This window comes from Eucalyptus grandis, chromosome 3, assembly GCF_016545825.1.
Source record: "Eucalyptus grandis isolate ANBG69807.140 chromosome 3, ASM1654582v1, whole genome shotgun sequence".
In the NCBI taxonomy this organism is placed as follows: domain Eukaryota; kingdom Viridiplantae; phylum Streptophyta; class Magnoliopsida; order Myrtales; family Myrtaceae; genus Eucalyptus; species Eucalyptus grandis.
Window position 1 is genome coordinate 66678465 of NC_052614.1, and position 7338 is coordinate 66685802.

The 7338-nt window shown below is 42.1% G+C and overlaps 1 pseudogene; it reads right to left on the bottom strand.

Moving 5' to 3' along the window:
- Positions 1 to 3759: 3759 nt before the first annotated feature.
- LOC104430780 lies at positions 3760 to 6024 on the bottom strand (annotated as a pseudogene).
- Between the last annotated feature and the right edge of the window lie 1314 nt (positions 6025 to 7338).

Genomic DNA, 7338 nt, shown 5'->3' on the forward strand with positions numbered 1-7338 from the left:
TATAGACCCATTTATGGTTAAATGGGTCATTAATGGGTCAAGCTTTTTTTATAAAGCACCCATAATGAGTTTTAATGGGTTAAAACTAAGATATATGGGTTTTAAATGGGTTAAAGAGTTGACCCATTTATCAACCCATTAAAAATAAACCTATTTATTTTCATTCAAAACCCCACCATCTCTCTCCTCTCTTTGACTTTATAATTTTTTTTTTTATAAAAACCGAAATTATAATTATAATTATTTTTATTTTATTTTATTTTTTTTCTTTCTTTCTTTTTATTTTTTCTTTCTTCTTCCTCCGGTCGCCGGCACGGCGATGGCCGGGCGACCGGCCGGGCGAGCCTCGAGCTCGCCGGTGGGCGAGCGGCGTCGGGCGAGCTCGAGCTCGCCGGATCTCGCGAGGCGGAGGCTCGAGCCTCGCCGTCCGGCGAGACTCGAACTCGCCGGCGAGCCTCGAGCTCGCCGGATCGGCGAGGCGGAGGCCTCGCCGACGTCCGGCGAGGCTCGAGCCTCGCGGATCCGCGAGGGCGAGCTCGAGCTTGCTCGACGCGGCGAGCCTCGAGCTCGCCGGATCTAGAGCCTCGCCGATCTGGCGAGACTCGAGCTCGCCGGCGTCGGGCGAGCTCGAGCTCGCCGGATCGGGCGAGACTCGAGCTCGCGGATCTGGGCGAGACTCGAGCTCGCCGGCGTCGGGAGAGCTCGAGCTCGCCGGATCACGGGCGAGCCTCGAGCTCGTTGGCGTCGGCGAGTCGGCGAGCTCGAGGCTCGCCTTGTGTGGCCGGCCGCGGCGATCGTCGTGGGCGGCGGCCGAAGAAGAAGAAGAAAAAGAAAAGAAAAAGAAAAATTATATTATATTCTTAAAAATAAAAATAAAAATAATTAAAAAATAATTTTTTAAAAATAAAAAATAAAAAATTAATTTTTTAAAAAAACAAAAAATAATTAAAATTCGATTTTTTTAAAATAATTATTTTAAAAATTATAAAAATTATCTATTAAATTTATGTTGTATAAAACCATTTTAGCAATATCATTTTAAAAATATATATATAAACTTTTTAGGTTTCGTTAAATAGGTCGGGTATGGGTCGGGTACGGGTCGGGTCGGGTATGGGTCAAAATTTTTGCATTGTAATAAATGGGTCATAAACGGGTTAAATAGGTCGATTTGGGTCGGACCATTTATGACCCGACGACCCACCCGTTGCGGGTCTAGTTAGCCAAATGACCTTCCCTTGCCTTTAGTTGGTGCCCCATCGCTAGGTGCTACCTTGGGTGAGGGCCAAAGACACTGGGGAGATGGTCGCAGCTCGCACTGAGGTGCCGCCACTAGCCATGGCCGACACCCTACTAGTAATGGGTCAGGTCTTTCTTTGAAACTGATATAGCCATTATTTGAAATAATGTCTACATTACATTCTTATTTAAGAAAATAAAGCCATTTTAGATCATATTTGAAATAATGTTCACTTCATATCCTTATTTGAGAAATTAAGAGTATTTCAAGTCATTATTTGGAATTCTCCCCAGAATCAACAATGGATTCAAATTGTTATATCCATCGGATTCGGTTCAAATGAAGTCTTCCTTTGCGTGAGAAATTTACCATTAGCCGATCGAAACTCAATGTTGGCTCAAACCCTCAAATTGCAAATCAAAAACCGAGGACTAGCGCTTTCCAACTTATGAACTTAGAGCAATGGAACGGAATACAGAGATGATGTAAAGAATTCTTGCGCATATAAACCCTCTGGAGTGGCTCATAGGCAAACCATCAATTAATGTATCGTAGGCATTGGATTAGGTCCCTCCCATACATCGAGCCTAAGGTGAAGAATACACCTGTCTAAATCAAAGTCGAAACAATATATCAAGACTCATAATAATGACATCTACAAAATCGATTCTATGAATGGGTAATTGATGGCTTTGCATTAAACTCGAGAATTTGGAAAATATTTTTCAAAAAAGTAAATGATTGTATCACTTCAAAAAAATAATCATTCAAAAATGTTTTCTTTGTCAACATTAATTAATACCTAATTATTGTTGTAGATAATAAAAAAAGTTTTCATTCATTCATCTTTTTTTTTTAGCAATATAACCTAATGGAAAGTATATGTACAATTCATATTCCTCAATAAACTAATGATGTGACAGTGTCGGCACACTTGTAATGACATAACATAGTGACGTGGCAAAAATTGGCAAGACAAGCATGACTGGCATATAATGGGTGACATGACATAATGACATGGCAACCCTAAACGGCATGGCAACTTAAATGGCATGGCACGTAAATGACATGGCAAATATGCAATTTATGCTATGTGAATTAAGACTTCATTTATTTCATGAAAAATATGATATTTCTAGAAAATATTTTTGAGAAACCAATTTTCAAGAAAAAAGATAAAATTTTCCGATATTAAGCTAAAACTTGAAAATAAGTTAAAAAATATTTCCCGTCATTTAGTGGTAAAGATTCAATTTGATTTTCCTATCCTTTTAATAATCTTTTTTAAAATAGAAGTTTTAATTTGTTTTTACTTTTTTACTTTTCCTTCTATTTTTTCCTTCTATTTTTCTTTTCAATCTTCTTCTTCTTCATTCGACCGTCGGTCACGACAACAGCCGTGTCCAACCAAAGGCAAGCTTGAGTTCACTCGAGGTCGGCAAGCTTGAGGCTCGTTAGATTCTAGCTAGTCACTTGCCAGAGGTTAGCACTCGCCAATCAAGCAAGCCTCGCCAATCTAGTGAGTGGCCACCTCAATCTCGCCGGTCTGGCGAGCGGCAAGCTCAAGGCTCGCCCATGGCCAACAACCAACCTCGACAGGAGGACTAAAAAAAGGAGAGAGCGGTATTCTATGGGTACCCAATAACTCAAGTGAGATTGGTTCAAAATACCATTTACAAAATCATACAAGGTTCGAGACGATTTGATAAATGTCAAAGAGATATTGGGAGCGGTTTGGCATAAGAGCGGTTTGGCATAAGGCCAAGATCCAAATAGGGTTCTAGAACCATTTTGCAACATCCAAATGTGTTTTTAAAAACTAAGCCTACCCATTTATTATCCACACCATTAGATATGGACTCGAGACCCATTTTGCCATCTCCAACCACAACTTATTGGCCACATCAATATGTTTAAGAACTTTTACGACAGAAGAGTCAATTTGAATGGATATATATATAACTCAGGAACTTAATTAGAGAACAAATTGAGATCATATTAAACAAATTAAAAAGTTCATGAACTGCTTTTATATCATTATAAATGTTTCTGGGGCTCTTCTACGGTCTCTCGTGTCCCCATCGTATCTAATCGGGCTTCAAGTCAATTTTTAACATATAACTCCTATACAAAGGATCGCAATATATTGACACCTTGAAATTTCCGGTTAATAGTAATTTGCATGGTATGACGTTTTTCATAATGAATATTAATAAGTTTGAGTACTGTAAAAACAAGGTATGACAAGGGGTAAGCAGCATAATCTCAAAGCTCAGGCAAGTAACATTTCAGAAGGTTATGTCTCAAGAAGTATTGCTCCTTTAAAGAAACACACACACACGACATATATATGGGAATGCAAGATAGCAGCAAGCTACTCCAAAGACTCGTATTGCAACCGTATGCAAACATTTTGTCCGTGAATCCACTGTATTACCCCATTCAAATACTAGAAAACCACTTCAACGGCGGGGACTGTGAAGAGGGAAATATGGAAAATGAAATGGCATGTCACTGACTTAACCAAATTAACACTTACGCACTAAGAGCACCACCACCCTTTGCGTGACCATCCATCTTAGTCACAATAACAGCCCCAACAGGAACACTTTGCTTGAATGCCAGTGCTTGATCAAATGCAGCTTGACCAATGCTACTGTCCATAACAAATACGATGAGATCCGGTTTCTGCAGCATATCATGCCACATGCTAAAATCTTAAAGAAGCAGACATCCAATGGAAAATGCCCAAAAGGATCATATGCTACCGTTGCTTCAGAAACTTGACTCATTTCTTCAAAAAGAGCAGCCTCCTGTTTGTGACGCTCACTTGTGTCAACAATTATGAGTTCGCGATTTTCCTTTTTAAATGTTTCCACACCTTCAACAGCAATTTTCACAGGATCTGATTCCGTGTAACTGTCACACAACTTGTATCATTTGATGGCAAAGAAATTGCATTGAAACATGACAGTCCTAAATGTTCAGTTCTGTGACCCCGCTCGTGAGTAAATGAAAATTAAACCAATCGACATGAGAAAGAATTTATGCATGATGAAAACACGTGAACTTGGAGACCTCAAGTTTACTTTTACAAAATCTGACTGTCCTACTCATTTGTTTGAGGAACTAGGTGTCTGCAAACAGGAGCAGAACAAAAATAAAATGCAATGCATGAAAGGAAGTACCTGCCATAAAATGGAATTTTAGCTTTGGTGGGGTTCTGCTTCAACTGATCAAAGGCGCCAGCTCTAAAAGTATCAGCACAGACAAGAGCTGGCTTCCAACCTTTCCTTTGATGATAATATGCATACTTGGTACATGTCGTGGTCTTACCCGATCCTGCCACAATAATGCGTACTTGAAAACTCTATTCACACATCAAAGCATAAACAGTACATAAAGCCTCCGAGCAAACTGTAACCACTAGAAGAGAATGCACGGATGTAACAATAAAAAATCCATATCCCAAGTAGCTAGATTCACGAACATCAACTCAAGTTAAAGGAGATCTATAAGCACCTTGTAAACCAACAAACATAATGACACTTGTCTTTCCTTTCTGAGGAGTAAAGGAAGGCGTCCCCGGATCCAACACGTTGCATAGCTCATTAAATATGGCCTGAAACAAAAGTACCCACAAGTGAACCGCATGAGTACTTCTTGATCACATTCGGACGGGGATGAGACACAAAAGTATGACAAACGATGCCAGTAACAGATATGTCCTTAAAATATGACCAAAGAGATCAAATAACACAATACACACATCTCCGGGATATTCCACCCATTCCTGAAATACAAGAAGGTACATGGAATAGAGCTATGCTGAAAGCGAAGATCATATCAATACCAAACATAAGAACTAGCATTTACAGTCACATTAATGTCTTGAGGAGCTGAAGTTCTTCCAAACGAGACGCCCCTTGGAATAACACATTATTTTTATCCCCATATAGCAAATCAAAATTAACCACATATCTAGAAAGTAAAGTAGGACATTTCCTAATCAAAGCTTCATATCAGGGCACTTTTTTTTCAGCACGAGACCCTATCGAATTGGAGTCCAAAATCTATAACATCCTCAAAATTGACAATTTCCTGAAGGAACAAAATTAATATTTTCCCTACTTCGATGAAAGAAAAATTTCATTACGATTGCTAATTTTCACAGTGAGATATGTTGAATTTTCTAATAACACTGAGCTCATAACAATATGTCAACATAGGCATACCAATAACTCATATCATGAAGCACCTTCCTACGCATTGCGGTTGAAATATTTTAGGAACCCAATCCAAAATATAGAATTCATCAAATTATATGCAAATTATTCAGCAAAAGTTCATCAAAAGCCCGGGCGAATTCACGTACGGCTTATAACCTTCTTTTTCTTTATGATGACATGCAGACTCGGTACACGTCGTGGTCTTACCCTATCCCGTCATAATAATGCATGCTTGAAAACTCTATTCACACATCAAAAGAAAGGTTGGACTCCAGATCAATCCAAAAGAACAAGGAAAAAAGAAACAAAAGAAAGAACACGTACCTGCTGGATGATCCTGCGCTTGTTATGGCCGGCAGCGAGGTCGTCGAAGTTGACGATGCGCTTGACGTTGTTATGCATGTCGCGGACGAGCTGGAACCGGACGTTGGCGTTGAGGAGGGCCCGGTTGATCTCGTTGAGGCACTCGTTCAGGACCTTCTGGTCTACCAACGTCGCGTTGCTCATTTGCCGTATCGCGTGGGTTATGGTCCCGCCTAACTAGGCCAACACCATCTTCGCTTGCTCGCGCAGCTGGAGGGAAACAAGGACGAAGGAAGACAGACACGAATGACGCGTTTGGTAACGATTCTGTTCCCGGAAGTAGATTCTGATCAGAACTGATTCTTTTTTATTCTGTTTCCGGGAACTGATTCTAAGCATTTTAGGCCGTTTGGTAACTGTTCAAAATTTTTTATTCTGGAATAGAATTGCGTTTGGTACCGTGTTCATTAATTCTGTTCCAAATCTATTTCTTTTAATTTTTAAATAATTTTTTTACTTTTTCCCTTTTTTCTTTTCTTTTTCTCATCTTCTTCTTCTTCTTCGGCCGGCGACCTCGGAGCGTCGCCGGCCCTCGCGAGGCCGGTCCTCGTCGGCCAAGCCCTCGGCAGCGGGCGAGGCTCGCCTAGCTCCCGCCGGTGGGGAGCCCCGGCCTCGTCGGGGTTGGGCGAGGCACCGCTGCCAGCCACCGGTGGGGCTGGGCGTCGCGAGGCTTGCCCAGCCCCGCCCGGCCCGGCGAGGCCCGCTGGCCACCGGCGAGGCTCGGCCTCGCCCGGATCCGGGAGGCCGGAGCCTTGCCGGTGGCTGGGCTTGCCTCCGGTGAGCTCATTGGACCTCGCCCCGGTCCGGCGAGCTTCAGCGAGCTCGCCGGACGGCGGCCGGCGGCGCGCGGTGGACGGCGGCCGGCGGACGGCGGACGGTGGCGGGCGGTGGTGGACGGCGGTCGCGAGATGGCCGAAGGAAGAAGAAAATTTATTGATTTTGATTCTCAAATTCGTTCCGGAACAAGAATCAATTTTTTTTTTTTGTTCTTGATTCTATTCCCAATCTGTTCAGGAACAAATTTGTTCCCGAGAACAAAAATTTTACCAAACGCGATTCTAGGCCGGCGATTCGGGAACAAAGAATCAGAATTTGGCCCTGTTTGGATGGTTACCAAATAGGGCCGAAGAAGCCGATCGCGATGAAAGAATCCCAAGACTCTCAGGACGGGGATTAGAGAGAGAGAGAGAGAGAGAGAGAGGAATGGGGATTCGAGAGGTTCTTATCTCTCAAGAATCAAGATATATTCTCTTTCTTGGGCTAGAGGAGGAGGAAGCCTTGATTTGTTTTCTATAGAGATAATTTTTTTTTGAAGTGTTTTCAATTAATCATAAGAACACGATAAGTCGCGCCTTGTTTGGGGAATTTCCCTCGGGAGTGGGTTCAGTTGATGGGCCTCAAATCGGCTGCGTTTTGGGCTCGAGTCGGAATGAATCCGAGGGTTAGAATGTAATTTGGGCCTGTCGTACTTATGCGAGCTCGAAAAAAGCAAAATTGAGATGAAAT